Source organism: Anopheles coustani, chromosome 2, assembly GCF_943734705.1.
Source record: "Anopheles coustani chromosome 2, idAnoCousDA_361_x.2, whole genome shotgun sequence".
Taxonomy (NCBI): Eukaryota; Metazoa; Arthropoda; class Insecta; order Diptera; family Culicidae; genus Anopheles; species Anopheles coustani.
Window position 1 is genome coordinate 74,010,466 of NC_071289.1, and position 16,950 is coordinate 74,027,415.

Below are 16,950 nucleotides of genomic sequence, written 5' to 3' on the forward strand. Positions count from 1 at the left end.
ACCAATCAATGCTGGTCTGGAAATCATTTATACTAATCGGAATCCCCATGAAATCACTACTGATACCTCGCTGTTTTCGTAGTAAAACAATCCATACATATACGATGTAAGGTTCACCGCTGCAAGTAGTTCTGATGATGTCGAAAATCAACTAACGTATGATTCTTTATTTTTGTTTGTAACGCTGTCTAAAGAATATTCTCAAAGGAGAGTGATATTTTTAATGACAATCCGGTTTCCCAATTCGAATCAAATCGTCAAAATCCGTTCCAAATCTTTAGAATCCGTCAAATGGGATTTCAATCTTCCGAATCCGTCTAGAGATCGAATCTTCGGATCTTCCCGAATCCCGATTCTGCCATCACTTGTACCGATCTGTTGTCGCTAAATCGCAGATCAAGTTGGGAAGGAGGACATACTAGACGCCATTGTGTTAACGGGGGAGACAAGTTGATAAAAGTAACAGTTCTGCAGTGTAGTATTAAATTTGTGATATTCAATGAAGACTGTGCTATTTAAGGTAAGTGCTTTGTGATTCATTATCTTTTATCTTATCTATTCTGCCGAACGTCGTCGAACGGAAGTGAGGTGATCGTTGCGATTGATTGGATATAGTGTGTGGTGTTAGGTGAGAGAAAAATTATTGAATGAACCGCACACCGGTTGACCAAGGGTTTTAAGAATGGACGCCGTACAGACTTCGGAGAATCGGAAATGTCTGATTTGTGCACCGGGTAGTAATGGTTGCAATAAGCGTGATTTGCGTAGTTTCAATGAACAGCAAATGAAACACAAAATAAGTGCAAAGCAAAGCATCCTTTGCCCCCCTGCGAGCGATGTTCTCGGGCTGATGAAATTAAAATGTACCACCGCTTTGCGCTTGTGTCCAAGTTATGTGAGACGCAATAAATTCTTTTGGAGGCTCGCGTATTATTGAACCTTTTTTCGTGTACTATTGGCAACCGTCAGCCGCTGCTGTCCGTGCGGGATATCGCCGTCGATTATGCTTGGTCATTTTCGGTGTTGATTCTTCTAACCTAACCTATCAATGCCTGCTACCATCACAGGTTAAACGGAGGAGGAAAAAACCTGATCGAACGTAAGCGCTTTCCAACGGACGGTTTCCGCTGCCAGCTTTAGAGTTTCATTGGAGGAAGACAGTGGAATAATATTCTCATTGTGGCACCGTCGATGGGATGGGTTGGCGGAAAATGAAAATTTTACCTTCAATTTCCTTTTCTTCGCAATGGTTACGAAGCATTTCCAATCCAACACCGGAAGTCTCCCCCGATGCCGATGCGTAGTAGCAGCTGAAAACGTTCTGGAAAATAAGTGCCTCCTGTCCGCCATTTTGTTTTATGTTGGCTTTGTTCATTTTCGGAAAATCAGACATCGCCGTAGGCGACGTAGAAGTGGTTTTCTGCGGCACGCGCGCACGTGTGTGTGTTTTTGTTGTGTCACTGTGTGCGTGCAGCATTCAGCGAGCGGCTGCTGTAATATTGGAGTAGTAGATTGTCGCGATCGGGCAGAGTAGGAGAGCAGTCCTTTCGGTGAGACAGAGCGAGAGGGGGGATATGAGCGCGAGTCAGAGAAATTGTTTCCTCGCGCCAAGAGAGCAGTGAGAAAGAGTGAGAGAAAGAGACATGTAATGACGTTCTTTTTTTCCTCGATGACTAGCTGGCTTGGGGTTTTTTTTCGGTGGTGCCTGTTTTCTTCAAATTTATGTGGGCACAAAAATCTGCTTGTGTTGGGACCTAGCGACCGTTCTATGGAACCATCTGATTGACGGATGTAAAAAAACATTTGGATGAGTTTTTTGCACTCCATTTTCGAGACCAGCGGGTTGAGCGGAAAGAGCATGTTCTAGGACTCAAGTCCCGCACGTCTCCCTGGTAGAAAAAACTCAACATAATGTTGATCATGAGTTAAGCATAGAACATGTTTTAAATATTCGATAATGGCAAAAAGGATGATCTGCTTGTCAATAATTTTATGAAGGAAAATTGGAATGGAAATCGTGGAAATTTCTTACGGGATCAAATGAATTTTTGTTCAATAACAGTTCTATGAGAAATTGAAATCTGGTTTTGTTTTGTTATCTCCTTGTTTGTTATCACTCAGAATAGAATTTCTTCTTGCACCCTCGTCCGTTGCATGCTATGAACGGATGGAGACGAGCGTTGAGCATTAGAATGAGGAGAACATAACAATATTGAAACAGCTGACTATTGTTGACACCTTCGATATGACTTGAAAAAGTAGGGAACAAAACGGAAAAGCTCGATTACGAGTGGTTCAAATTTACTAATTTTGTACAACAAACTGATATCAGGGAATGGGCAAATTTTGGAATGAAGATGTCTATTAAGTTTTTAAACAAATATACGGCTGAGTATTTCGATCTAACCGGCGGTAATTGCAGTGTTTTATCATTCTCTGGTTTTCTACGTTTAACTGTTTCCCAGTTTTTCGAACACTTTCGGATGATTTGCAGGAATTGTATTGCTCCTAGGATCATCAGGCATTAAGGATGATGTTTGTTGTGTTGAGATAAGCTGGCTTCTATAGAATACTTCCGATACTGAAATTAAAATGATGAACAATTGCCAAAGGCCTACGCCCGGCTAACGTATAAGTAGGTTAACGGAATTTTTTCTAAAATTTCGTCTAACTTGGGTCAAAGGTCAAAGGGTGAAAGAACTCTTTCACTCACGACATCTGTGACAGACAGTCGAACCTGGACTCAACCGGACATTTACTAGTATAGTTCCAGTGCTCACATACGCCTCCGAACATGAACTCCGTCCAAATCTGACGAAACCCTCTTAGTCATTTTCTAACGGAAGATGCTCAGGAGGGTTTTTGGCCCCGTATGTGAGGACGGTAAATAGAGGATCCGTAACAATTACAAGTTCTATGAGTTGCGCTGAGACTTCACTGTCTTACAGTGAATTAGACTCACCAGGGTTCGTTGGGCTGGGCATGTCATGAAAATGTTGTTTTAGTCCGTCCTCAAGGACAGTGGAGGCGTGGTAGGTCTAAATTGTGATGGATAGATGGCGTAACTGAAGCCTCCGGAAAAGCTGGGATACGGAATAGGACCAGTTTGGTGAGCGGTTTCGGATGGAGTTCCGTCAGGCCAAGATCCCTCAGCGGTTATCGGGCCACTTCAGAAAGTAAGTAAGCCGATGGGAAAACGTCAACTCTTAGGATCACCTCAAATCAACCTTCGGGATTGCAAATCCCAAAGCCCCCAAGAGTGTGTGATGTCCATGGGGCCGCGTGGACCTATCGGGTGGAGATACTATTTTCACACACATTTTCAGCCCTCCGCACCGGCGAACGATCGGGAAGAAAATATGTATTCCTTAGATAAGCAGCCACTGTGTTCGAGCCGGCGACTAAAGGGAGGGTCCCTGTTTGCCTGTTTGCCTGTTTTGGTCCCAGGAAGGAGGAGGAGGAGGTGGCTCCTTCACGGATCTCTCCACGTTCGGTTCGGTCGCATTATCGTCATCGGAAATCGTCAATCGTCCGTTTGTGTCCCCTCAACATCATCATCGCCATCGACGACGGTGCGCGCATGCTCCTCCCGGACCCGACCCCTGCGTACACGCGACGATGGTACCGAACTCACACAGTCGCGAAAGCGCGCGCGCCTCTGCCGGTGTGTGATGACCACGATGATGATGATGATGATGGTTCATAAAATGTGCCCCCGCCGTTTCCCCGAAAGCGCGAGAACGCCGCCGTGGAGCCGCGTTTGCACGTCAAATTCGAAGGCTGTGTGTGGTACGGCACACTCCCGCTTCACTCCGCGCTACTATTTCGTGCGCCCACCACACACTAAGCTCGCCGCAACCACACGCAGCTCCACACCACTCCATTCGAGGGCGGCTAGCGTGTGTGGAGCTCGAGCGCGCCATAGCCCTTGAAGAACAACGGGAAGGCACCCGGGGGGGGGGAACGATGGAGATCCGTGTCGCGGTGGCGCGATATCGTGTGGAAACGCACTCGAACACTCGCGCACCGAATCGGAATCGCAGGTAGGCACCACCATCGATGATGGGGTTGATTGTATGTGGCTACTACTGGGGCGCGTGTTTGGTGTGCGTCGTCTACTGGCTTGTGTCGCTACATGTATGGAGAAGATCGTTCGATTCCGCGACCCGCGAGTTTTCAGAACCGCGAGAATGAAAATGGCTTCCGCGCGGGGCAGCCCTCTCGCTCTAGCGGCGATACTAAGAGGGACACAAACGAGGATCTACTACCAAAACCACAAGAAGAGAGTGTGTGGCTTGTACTGGTGGTCACGGTGGAAAAGAAAATACCTCAGTGTAGGAGAAAAGGGCAGACATAGTACGTGTGCTTGAAAAGGGAAAAGAATTTCCTCCAGCATATATGAGCGGTCGTTCTGTGGCTTTGGGAAAAGGCTGTGGTTGTGAACCACATTTTCGTTCCCAAATGCAGTAAGGGTAACGTTCGATCGGTTCGTTCTTTTTTTAGAACACTTCTTTTTTCCAGACCTCTCAATGTCGGGGAGTTGGGAGTGGAAAAACATCTCGATCGTTGAATCCCACGGGAGTTTCATGCTGGTGTGTGGCTTCCAGAAGGATTTCCACACATTTTCAACACTCGGGCGTTTTCTACGGGCTTTCGATTTACGAGCAAAAACGGCCGGGAGGGGTAGCCTCTCTTCCAGGCGAAGTCAGATAAATCACTTTCATCTGCGATTCCTCCGCAGGAGTGGAGCGTTGCTTTATTTTCCTTTTTTTTAGATGGATGGATCGGCGAATGGCGAAATCTTGTATTGGAGTGCGAGGGAGAGCAGGACGGCATGCGAGGAGGACTAAGAAAGAGGGATCTTAATCTGCCCACTCGCTCACTTTTCTGGGCTTGGGCGATGGATGATGATGATGATGTCATCCTTGTGCGGCGGCACACACAACAGATCGTCGATGGATGGAGCATACTTATGCCGCCTCACGGAAGGGATGAGGAGGAGGGTGTTTTGGTGTGGACCCTGTGGCAGTTTGGGAGCGCGAGAGCGAACGGAACCTCGCGGAACCGCGCGTAATATGCTCTGGAGGTTCATGAGACACTACCCTTCGTTCCAACACACATTCTTCAACGCGCCCCACCAAACATAGGCGTGCGGCACCACCACCCGCTTTACATGGGGAGATTCGGTGGTGTTGAGGCTGACGATGATGGCTCCGGCGGCCAAAGGGAAGGAAAATATGTGTGCTGTTGGCCCGTGCGCGACCCGGGGAACTGTACAGCACCGCCACGGGAAACACATACGCGGACTTAAGCCGCCCAGCACACACAGAGAGGCCCTTCGGAGACCAGTGTTTTCTTGCTCGCTGCTGGAGACGCCTTGGATGGGGTTGCTGATGGCTTTCCACCTACGTGAAACCTTGCTCGCACAATAAAAAGCGAAGCACGCACACCACCTCCCATGCGCGGGGGTCTATGCTCACGGGGTTTGAATGGTGGTGGTGGTGGTGGTGGTGGTGTTGGGGAGCATATATTGTGCTCCCGCGTGATCACGGCTCGCGTATGTCGCAATGGAATTTGCGTTTCGCCAAGTGTCGATAAGGGTGAGTTAGCTTAAAAGCCTACCAGCAGGGAATGATGGAATGATCACACTGTTAGTGGGGGCGGGCGGGCAGGTAGGAAGGAAGGAACATAAATGGCAGAATGGGGCGTCGGCAACTACCTTCCCGCTTGCTTCACCCCATCCCTCCCTCCGCATCACAGTTTTCATGCGTGTATGCTTATAATCATCATATATGCATTGGAACTCGCGGTTTATTAGTGTGCCTCCCGCGAGTTATCTCTCTCCCTTTCTCTCTATCACTTTGCGTAGTTTTTTATCTCCTTTTTTACAATGCCACACACCGAATCATTTAGCTGTAAGCTCAATTGCGGTTCGGTTTTGGAGGAAGCAAGAGTGAGAAGAGCCTTCGCGCTGACGTCGATCGTCGACTACCATGTTTTCTTTTTTCCTTCCCTCGTGGGCGATGGGGGGGGATTTGGGGAAAGGAAAGTTCGGGGTTAGTGCTAGGTATGGGCAGCGACTAAAAAGTATGAACCTCTCCCCCATTCCACCACCTTCCGGCGTAGATCGTCTTCCAAATGCCTAGCACGCTCTAACGATCGTGTGTGTGTGTGCGTTTCTTCTGGTGGAAAACCGATCGTCAGTAAGGGCCGGGAAAGGAGACAGCGATGGTGGGGGAGCATCGTCGTAAACTTAAAAAAGCACCGACTTAAGTAGGCCGCACATTTCATGGTTGACTGGGTTTTCCTTTCGGGCACATACATGTTTCTTTCTAATGCGCGCGCATGTCCGGGAAAAGAAAGAAAGCACAAAAAATTAAACGCTCTCGCACACATGGAGGGAACGAACAACCACACTCTGTGGGGTGGTTTTTGTTGGTCTCTCTCTCTTGAAAAATATTCTCTCCACCAAATACACACACACGCGCGCACACAGGCACGTGTGGGGTGGAAAAGGCACAAAGGTTATTTAGGGGGCTTCCTATGTTGCCTTTGCGTACTCTGAGCGGCGGGGGGCTGGTGAAGGCTTGGGGCCGATCGTTCGGGAGTGTTCAAGGGTGGTGGGTAAAACCCACGTTTTCAATTATGGTCGTTCTTGAATAGGATGATGAAAATGGAAAATCCCACTGAAAGTGTGAGTGCTTCCACGTCCGCCTTCACCATTATTGAATCAGAAACATTTATGCTGCTTAGAGAGCATAGCCATCTTTTACAACATAATGGATAGTGCTTCGATTTGAACACCACTGCGACTTTATTTCTTATTTTCTTTGATATAACTTTATCTCAAATTATGTCGTTTTATGTAATCAAACATGTTTCTTTATTCCAGTAAATCATTCAGTAAACGTACGCGTTATTTTTTAAAATTCAAATCACTTAAATTAAGCTCTCCGCTTTCCGTACCTGCTTTTTATGCAAAAAATCATTCTAGGGTTTCATCCAGAACCTTCGTACGTGTTCCATTCCTCCACCAAGAAGAAATGGGGTTTTTTCCCAAACCCTTAAAGTACCTGCGGGAATGTTTGGGTTTTTTCTTGCCATTCCCAAATGCCGAGTCAAGAAGGAAAGTGGCTGAAGATGGCAGTGTGTCGTATATTTGCATAAACTATTAGCATACATGAGGTGGCGGGTTAGCATTGAGAAGGAAGGAATTAGCAAGCACTAAACATGGCCGCCCCACGCGCCCTGGAAACGACTATCGTGTTGGTAGTGGACAAGAATGTGGAAAATGTGTTTGCTTAATTTTCTCATTTAAAAAAGTCATATACACATATGAGTAAGCTAGCTCTAGCGCGAACCGCTTTTGCCAACTCCAAACGGAAAGGTTTCCCCCTGAGGGCAAGTCGTGGCCTGGCCTTTCGTCACGTTATTATGTTCGCATAAAATCCACCCTTCCACGTCGCTCTCTCTATCTCTCTCTCCCTCTCTCTCAATCGCTAATGGGTTTGTGCGAACGGGTGTGTGTAATTATTTTTCGCGCAAGAAAACAAAGTCGCCAACCTTAGCAAATTAACTCTTCCACTCCGCTGAATGTCACGTCGCGTTTAGGATGCCTGGTTTGATGGGGTTTGATGGGTTTTATATATGGTCTATATGTTCGTTAGGCGCATTATTATGGGCAGCATAAAAGGAGGAACGTATCGATGGAGCCTCTCCAAATGACCGTCATGGACATGCGGTGGTCGTTATTTATGCCATTCGAAATTTGTCGGTCAGGGCTTTTCTTAACCGTTGGAGAGTTTGTATGATAATTTTCCATCCAAAAAAATATTTAAAGTATACTCGATTTCGAACACGATTTAGGAAAATTGCCTGTTTTTGACATCTTCTCTACAAATGTTTGGTGAATATTTGGCCGATGGAATATCAACTGGACACGGAGCAGCATGATTTAAATCAACTTTTGTTGATTTTGTTCTGGAAAGTGACATTTGCAGACTTCAATTTGATGTTGGGATTTATTTTTATTTTCAGTTTTCATCGAGACGGTGAAGGCTTGTCAAAGCCCTAAGTCAATTAGGATATTAGTTAAAATCTCTATCCTGTTCGTTGATAAGACCGATTCTTGAGTTTGTGTGCATTGTCTGGTGACCAGTTCAAATCATGTGGACGATTAACACGTTGACGTATTTTTGATAGCCAGCTGTCATTAGTTCTAAAAAGTGTTTGACCAATAAATTAATGAAAATGCAACATAAAAACTGTAGCAATATTAAAAGCTAATTCTTTGGGAAGCTAAGTCGTTGGTTAGCTTTAGAAAATCTTTGGTTTTTTTAATATCATAGATAAATTTTATCAAAAACGATTGTACTAAAGAAGTGTGCTAAAAACGCTTGGCAGTCAACGTGTTGAAGGATTAGAAAATGTTCAGATGTTGGCCAAACGTGTCTTGTATTATGGTCCAATCGCATGCCCCGTCCTCCGTTTAGGACTAGCTGTTGGTTATTTGGACTCGATTCTCTCGAAAGCAGTAGGAAAGTTTCACAATGTCTTTGTGTTCAGATACTTATCTCAGGTTCTGTCGACGTTCCTGATCTGCTAGAAAAACAAATTCAATCTTTATGCCCCATCAAGAATGTTGAGAAACGCAAACGTTCTTGAAATCAAGTAAAAAAACCTGATTCTCTTAAAATTTTCTTCTTGTACTGTTATCAGGTTGAAACTAAATGGCATTAAAATGTACCTTCACATCGAAGGGTTAACATTGGTAGGTAGTTGGGCCGAGTCCAAGCTCGACGCACGGCCGTTGTTTTCGTAGGCAGCAAATTCAGGGTCTTTCCTGCTTGAAAAAACCGCATCGAGTACCTGTTTGCGTTAGAATTTCCATTGCAGCCGACGTTCGTGCAACATTAACCTTAACATCGACGGCGTCGTCCAACACACCGTTGCACCGTTTGTTGTCGCCCCGTGTTCGACGGCGTATTTGTCATACTTGAGTGACGCTGGTGCAAAATGCATACTTGACCAACGGCGACGGCCGCTGGTGGCGTGTTGTGTGTTTTCCCAGTGGCGTTTCAGCCTGTTTTTTCTTCTTATTTTTCCCTGTGTATATGTACCTTCCGTCTAGAGATGACATTGCGCTAGGTGATTTTGTGTGGTGTACGGGCTCGCGCAACATCGTTTTCTTCCACTATTGCCTAGCACCACTCACACGTATGATGGGGGGATGGGCCGCTGGTCGTGTGCGATACCGTTCCACACCACACTCAATTGCGAGCAGATTTTCTTCTTTCCTTCCCCGAACTTGCACCTCTAATCGCTCAAAAGTGTACAATCAAGAAAGCCCACCGAACCTCTGACGTGTCTCCGGTTTCCTTCCATCCCCCCGAAATGTATGTTACATTCCACACGGGGTCTAATTTCGAAGGCAATAATGTTTAGTATTGGGGAGCGCAGCTGCGCTTAGTAGTATGACATGACAAGTCGCAGCTCGTCAAGGGTTAAACTATGTGGGCGGGGGAAGGTGGGCTGTCAGGGGTTTGCGGAATAGGCAGCTCGTGGAGTTGGTTGTGTCGCACAACATCACCTTGTCTTCCACATGGTTGGGGCACGCACACATCGGCACACGAACACAGCCGCCGAGATGAAGGAGGTTGACCTTGAAATGTGTAGTTGTTGTTTGCATGTTATATTTATGATTATTTTACATGTACCTCCCCACTCTCGACCCGTCTAGGGCCTAGCGGAGGTGGTGGAAAGGGAGCTGGGAGGGGGGCTTTTCCCATCTCCTACCTCAACCACCGTACCCACAGCATCCCGTGACGATCAGTCCATCTCCCTCTCACTCGGTTTCTTAACTCGTCGTCGTTCGTCATGTCTCCGTCGTGTGGCTTTGTTTAGACCACATTTCAACCAGTTTTCATTTTTCCACATTTTTTGTCTGCTTCTCTAACTTATATCGATTAATCTAAGTATGCTACCAAGTCTGTCTCCAGGCCAACGCGAAAACGGTGCCCCTCCACATCGACATCGCGGGAGGGGAGGAGATATTTTTTAAACTTGCGTTTTGCAGTTCGTTTAATGTAGAAGGGCGCCCTCCTCATCGCTCCATGTGGTGGTGGTTTCGTCCAATTTTTTTACGAGGCCATGAAAAGGTTGTACTTGATCTTGATGGGTTTTTTTTTGTACCCGTGATGGTTGTCGTCGTGCCTTTAAGCTACATTTTTACCAAATGGTGGAATGTGATTGGCATCGAAGATATTTAAATCACTTTTTTCTTTGGAGTTATGCTTAGGAGTATATTGGTTTTTTTTATTTGTCTTTAAAACAGCATGGAATGAAACGAAACGAAATTTAGTTTGCTTTCTACCTCCTTTTTATTTCATTGTATCCAAGCTTTTTGTTTTTGTTCATAATTTACAATCTTAATAAAAATATCTCTTATTGCAATCCTTTACACCTATAACAGCTGTATGCTATTTTTTCACATGTAATAAATTCTCCTTATCTTTTTTGACATTGTGAAGAATTAAATTGTTTACTTACAAAATGTCACGCACTCGCTTTTAGCTAATATTTTCATTCGAAAAATCTCTTTCAATTATAGCAATGAAAGTGTATCAATTGTAAACCTGATTGCAACATTTATGTGCTTTGATTAAACATACAGGGTAGAGGTTCTAGAAGAAATGGAAATGAGTGATTTTGGGCAAATAATAGTTACTTCAGATTCTTTTTTTAGGCATAAAAGAAACACAGTAGAAACATGTTCAATTTACTTATGATTCTTTTGACTCGTGTGTCCAAAGCAAACATGTTTTTGGCAAAAACAACCAGTTTTTGCTTTTCAAACTAATCGCCCATCACAGGGGCTATAAAATGTGGATTTGCAGTGCAACATATTTTCCCCTACACGTTCCTAATAAATTTGTTAGAAACACTGCCCTTGCAGAGTTATTCTCTCCCATGTGCTCGTTAGAACTCGTTTGCTCGAAGACTAGTTCTACTGTAAACAGGGCCAGCATACCAGATATACACTTCTTTCAAACCAATATTGATGGCGGGTGAAGGTTAGTAAGGCAGTATGAAAATGATTAGCTTCCCCACTGTGTGTGAAGGCCAACATCAAAATGGGTGGAAGGGGGGGAGGGAGGAAAATATGCTTTACCTTGCCATTAGTGCAGTAGCAGCAGCAGCAGCATGCGTACGCAAACTACCTCCACCACCCGAGGTGTTCGGCAAATTATGGTGTACTAGTGTGCTGTGTGTGTGTGTGTGTGTGTGTGTGTGTCTTACTTTTTACACTAGTGGCCAACATTTATCATCATTGTCAGGGAGTGCGAGGTGGTCGAGTTTGAAGGAAAGACCTTCTCAACACGCGACGGAGGCTTTAGAAGCATTTTTATTTGCGGGGGGCTGGCTAATTGAACGGGGGAACTATGTTGACCGGTCGTCTATGTTGCTTTTGAGCGACGAATGTCATCGTCATCACTGGTTCGTGCCATTTTTTTTTGTTAAGGAAACGAGTCCGAAAGTCCATGCTCGTGATGTTTTATTAGTAGATGATGACTTTGGCCCGCGGCTTAAGGCTACACGCGGCGGGGTCTCGAAGGTAGCATTGTGCTTTCGGAGAGGAGGAGGCTACATGTGACCTTCGCGAGCATTAGCGCGTTATGTTTTGTTAATCAGCCACGAGGACCAAACGTGTGCACACGAAACTCACATAAAAAAAATCTGCTGAGTGTAGGGAGGGGGTGGGAGATGGATGGGAAGGGAGGTGTATGCAACCCCTGCAGTTGGGCTTTTGGGATTTGATGGATTCTGGCATGGACATGTGTGTGTGTGTGTGTGTGTGTGTGTGAGTGGTTGTTTGTTGTAAGCCTGTTTGTTCAATCGACGTTAAGGTTGGGTGGGTTTTTTATGGATTTGCCTCACGCGTCGCCCTTTGCCGGTCACCCCCTCTTTTCCACTTGGTATGCAAAACTGGTCTTAACGCACATACATACACTCACACAGGCAGGCAACCTCACTCATATAGAACTTTAGCCAGCGAACCTCCCCGACATTAGTTTGACGCGATCGGGTTGCAATATTCGAATTGACGCAAAAAAACGTTCTCGATCTTCCGCCGGGACGAGGGGTGGCGGCGTGACAGGACCGGATCACACTCGGCGAAGACGTGGAAACTTTGAAGGAAAAACCACACATCCATCTCCACGTCCAAACGGATCCAAGAAATACATAAAAACCTGCCCTGACTTTGCCGTTTGACTTGGTTCGTGACTGGCGGTTGAGTGTGTTTTTTTTTTAATAAATTCACTACACCATCCTCCGCCTCACCGTTTGCTACCCATGCATGACGGTGCACCACCGAGAGCGCGTTTTGTTGTGTTGTTGTTGTGGCCAGAATGGAAGCGCAGCAGCAGCCATTTGCTTGCTTGCGATCTCTCGGCGGCCCCGTGGCGAATTAACCGCGCGCCAAGTCATAGCATACACACACACACGCCTTTGCGAACAACCTCCCTCCCGCAAGGAAAGCGGGTGACCATCGGGAGGCATGCGCCAAAGGTGGAAGCGCCGGGGGGGTTAGATGCATTTTGGGGCTGCAGAAAAGAGGGTAAAGCGGGTGCAATGCTGAGCGTTAAATAATTTTTAGCGGAAAATAACACACTCGCATTGGATGTGTGTGTTGGTGTGTGCACATACTGTGCAGGGGTTGTTGCACAGAAGAAAGAAGCGGATTGAAGGGGTGCGTATGATGCACGCGCCATTTTTCGACCCCTGCCGTGTTGCGGGGTGGGTCCGGGTGAGTGTGTGTGTTAGTGCGCCGACTTCGCTAAGGGTTGTTCCTGTTCTGAGCCACTCGAACTCTCCTTTCGCACCCTCAACCGTCTCCTCCACCAACCCCCGCCATCCCCTCGTTGTGGCCTGTTTTCCATAAACGAGATGGGGATTTTTGTGCCCGGTTTTGTGAGCTGCACTTTTTTTTTTGCTCTTTCCTCCTTACATCTGTGTGCTGGCTTTGGATCAAACACAAGAATTTTTCTTTGTGCGAATTTTACACCGCCTCTCTTCCGACCTCTAGGTTTGTTTTGGAGGGTAGAAGTCGGCAGGATTTTTCTTTTTGTTTTTTTTTTAATGAGGTGTTCTTTTCCATCAAATGTTTCGGTGTTTCTTAATTTTTTCTCAAACCTTACGATTTTTTCATTATTTGTTCCATCAGCCGAAGTAATTTTGTACTATAGCTAAATGGGAAAGTTTGAAAATTCGGAGCGCATTGGGTTTTTCCCATTGCAAAATTAAGTGCCTGATTATTTCATATTAATCCTAACTCTTATAAAGCATGAGCCCAGACAAGGTTTAGTATTTCCAGACAGCTCCTATGTCACTCTTTGAGGTAATGTTCCGCATTTTTCCCCGTTACATGTTGTCTTTGTTTATTTAAATCAGCTTGTTTATTTAGGTTAGAAACGTGCTGTTTTCTGTACTTGTTAATTTTATTCGATGTATAATTTTCTATTGTGTATTTAAATTTTAAATCAACGCTGTGATAAGATTAAGTTTTTTAATTGGTGGTAGTGATCGCGGTATAAAGAGTGCGCCTTCATTGTTGTATTGCGCAAAGGAAGTTGAATTTTTTTCTAAGTTCCTTGAGCAGAGAAAATATCACGTTGTTTCCTCCTCGTCCTCAATGGGCACAGCACACACACAGACCCTTCGAAAGAGGTAACCCCGGCAATAATATCCGCCCCAAATAAGTTCCCCTTCGGCAAGAGCGTGTCCGTTTGAAAAGTTTTCGGGAGCGAATTAAGCAAGAAAAAAAGTGGTCCAAAGGAGCGGTGAAGGGCAGCGCCAGCTGGCAGGCTAGATGGAACGCTGGAGTTGCTTTCATTTTGGTGCCTGTTGTTGTTATTATGCCCTGACCCGACCCAACGCACCGCTAGCCCGGTCGCCCCTCGCGCAGGCGAGCCGCAATGATTGGAAAATGCAAAGGGATACCCTTGTGAGCCGCCAATGGAAAAGGCAACCATCTGTCCCGATTTGCCGGCGCATATGGGCCCTTTTTCCGCGCACACACACATTCACAACACATGTCGGCGCATTGTTCTTCCAGTGGTTATGTCCTGTTGCAAACGGGAAGGGATCGTTTCCTCCGTTGTTTGGAGATAGAACAAACGGTCTAACCAACATCCCCTGTGGAATTATAGAAGGCGAAGGATCGAGTAAGGCAGGGAAGGAAAACGGATACCACCAACACACAAATTCTCAAACAGGAAAGGGCACAGGATCTCCAGCTCTTCCGAGGGATGGAGCAGTAACGCAGCAGGAGAAAATATTCCCTACGATACACTGATTGTGGTGCAGGATCGAATGGAAAAGGAAAAAAAATCAAGCGAAAAAGGACATACTTATTCGGTTCCATAATAAACCTAAAAGGATAAAATCAACTTAATTTTCAATATACCATAAGCTCTCTTCAGCTTTACCTAAAGTCATTTTCATTAACAAAAGTTGATTTTCTACTATCCTTTTTCGATCATTTGTGACGGTTAAAGTATATTTTTGGGATATGATTATTTCTAACCATAAAGATTAGGAAACGATCGTTGTTCTTTGAATATTCTTTATCTTGCGAAAGTGTGATCTTTTAGGTCATTTGATTGTACCAATTCATTTTCATATAAGTTGATGTTGAATGCAATAAACGAATATATCAAGCAGCTTTTGTACAAATTTCCCGTCCATTACAAGCTCTTTAAATGAGGTAAAATTCCACTTGCCTGTATTCGCTTTCCGTGAACAATTTATTAAAAAAAGGAATCTGTGGAAAAGGGACACCCAGGGGGCACGCACACACATGCCTAGGGCAACAAACTACCGATGTGGATCGAACGAAAGGACGAGACAAGCAGGAAAAGCGTTTGACGCCGTCGATCCACACAGGAACAGTAACAGAAGGGATCGCTGCAGGGATTTCTTTTTCCAGGGATAATGGGTGTACAAGCCAGTGTATCTGTGTGTGTGCGCGTGTGGATATGGTGGGGTATTATCGCGGGTTGGGACACGGAGCACACGCACCGAAGGGACGAAGGACGAATGGAAAATTCCCAAAAAAATGCCAGATCCAATCCCAACCGACGCCAAAAAAGGGATGAGGATAGGCGAGAGAGAGGGGCCCTTGTGTTTCTGTAACGAAAGTGTGCGTGTGTGTGTGTTGAGGGGCGTCCCGGGACCTCGAGGACACTCGTAGGAAAAAAAAAGAATCGGGGAGGAAATGTGCGCTGATCCTTTGCCTGTGTTCCCTTTGGCCCTTTTTTTTTGCATGTTGTTTCCTTCTTCACTGTTCTTGTCCCCGCTTTCCTCCGTTGGTGTTCTCTCTTTCGTGTCTCTTTTATGCTGCTTGCATTGCAACTGCAGAACAGGATACACGATGCTGCGATGCTTTGGTTTCCCGAAATCAGGGGGTGCTTTTATTTGGGGTGTTTATTCCGTTTAGAGCGTTTCCACCGGGGATGGTTGGAAAACTGTGAAACCACCGACAGCAAGCGACGGGCGGCGGTGATCCAGTCCCTTTTTTCCCTCGTTATTGTCGACAGGGAATGATCCTGAGCCGAACGGCAGGGGTGTAGTGGTGGTGGTGGTGGTGGTGGTGGTGGTGGTGGTGGTGGTGGTGGTGGTGGTGGTGGAGGACTGGACGTGTGTCGTGAATCCGATCTCCCGAGGGGTAGCGAGCGGTTTCAGCGGAACAACAACGTTGGATATTTTCCACGAACGTCTCGCCTACTACCTTACACCCCGCGTGGCGGGAGCTTTCTCGCTCTATCCGCCTGCCGTCGCCACCGTCAGTCCCTTGTGGATCTGATTCGGTACGTGATTTTGGATACGACACCCTTTTCGGACGAGACGACGATCCTCTTCCCTCCCTAGCGGGACATGATGTCCGTGGGTTTCCTTCTATCGTAGGTCGTGGCTTCTTCCTTTATTGGTCGCGGGGTCTATGTAGTTGTAGCCGTCGTGCGACGGGAAAACGGACCCGAAAAGCGGGATATTATCGCCGACGGATGCGCTAACTGCAAGTCGGACGCGGGTAATCTTTTGTGGGGTGGCTTTATGCTCTAAGCGAATGTGTGTGTTGGTGCGCTGTAGCATTCGGTTGCAGTTAACAGTGTTTTTTCTGTGCTGTTGGAACATATCCTTGCCCCGCAGCGAAATAACTCATTATTGCCCTTTGGGGTAACGAGAGGCGCAAAAACTTCGAAACGAGAGATTACTATTTGCCGTACGGAGGGCAAAACATGGGCAAGGGTGTACCCGAAACCCGAGGCTAAAGGGAAGGACGAAGGAAGAGGGAGAAAGCTATGCTCTGCTTCGGGGGTTTCAACTAAAAAAAAACACAAGGGAGACTCCCGCACTCCGTATGCTTTTTCTTTTGTTTTGGTGCGAAGATGAGTTTTTGTTTCTGGCGTCTTTTCCGAAGCCCAAGGAAAACAGCAAACGACTTGCAGACGTCGGAGGTTGAAGGTAGATTGAAAAGGAATGGTGAAAGATAGGTGCGAGCAGTAGTCCGGGCAACAAGTTTTGGCTGGCTCGGTTTGTTTGTTTCTTTGCCCCCAGGTCTGGCTCATTCTCTTTCTCCAAGAGATATGATTTTTTTTCTTTTCCTTTTGAGCTTTTCCTTGGTGCGATCGCCGCCAAGAATGTGGCGCTTTCCAAGAATAGTGATGTGCTCGAAAACAACAGGATGCAGAAAGGTGCGGGAGCGACGAAAATGGAAATTGTGGATGCCTTTTTTAATGTTATTTTTAATGCTCTTTGTTTTGTAAAAGCCTCTTCGAAGATGAGATTTTTTTTTAAATAGGTTACCAGTGACGAAAATTTTTTCCCAATATTTAATCTAATTCGCTGGTTATCTTTTCACTCACTATAATTTTATCATCATGCTGTTGA

At 46.0% G+C, this 16,950-nt stretch overlaps 1 protein-coding gene across 1 annotated transcript in view; it reads left to right on the forward strand.

The window, feature by feature from the left end:
* Window positions 1–401: 401 nt before the first annotated feature.
* LOC131266963 (longitudinals lacking protein-like) overlaps window positions 402–16,950 on the forward strand; it is a 68,990-nt gene continuing 52,441 nt past the window's right edge. The window contains exon 1 of the mRNA XM_058269668.1: window positions 402–520. The gene's annotated coding sequence lies outside the window, so the exon portion shown is untranslated. The remainder of the gene's footprint in view (window positions 521–16,950) is intronic.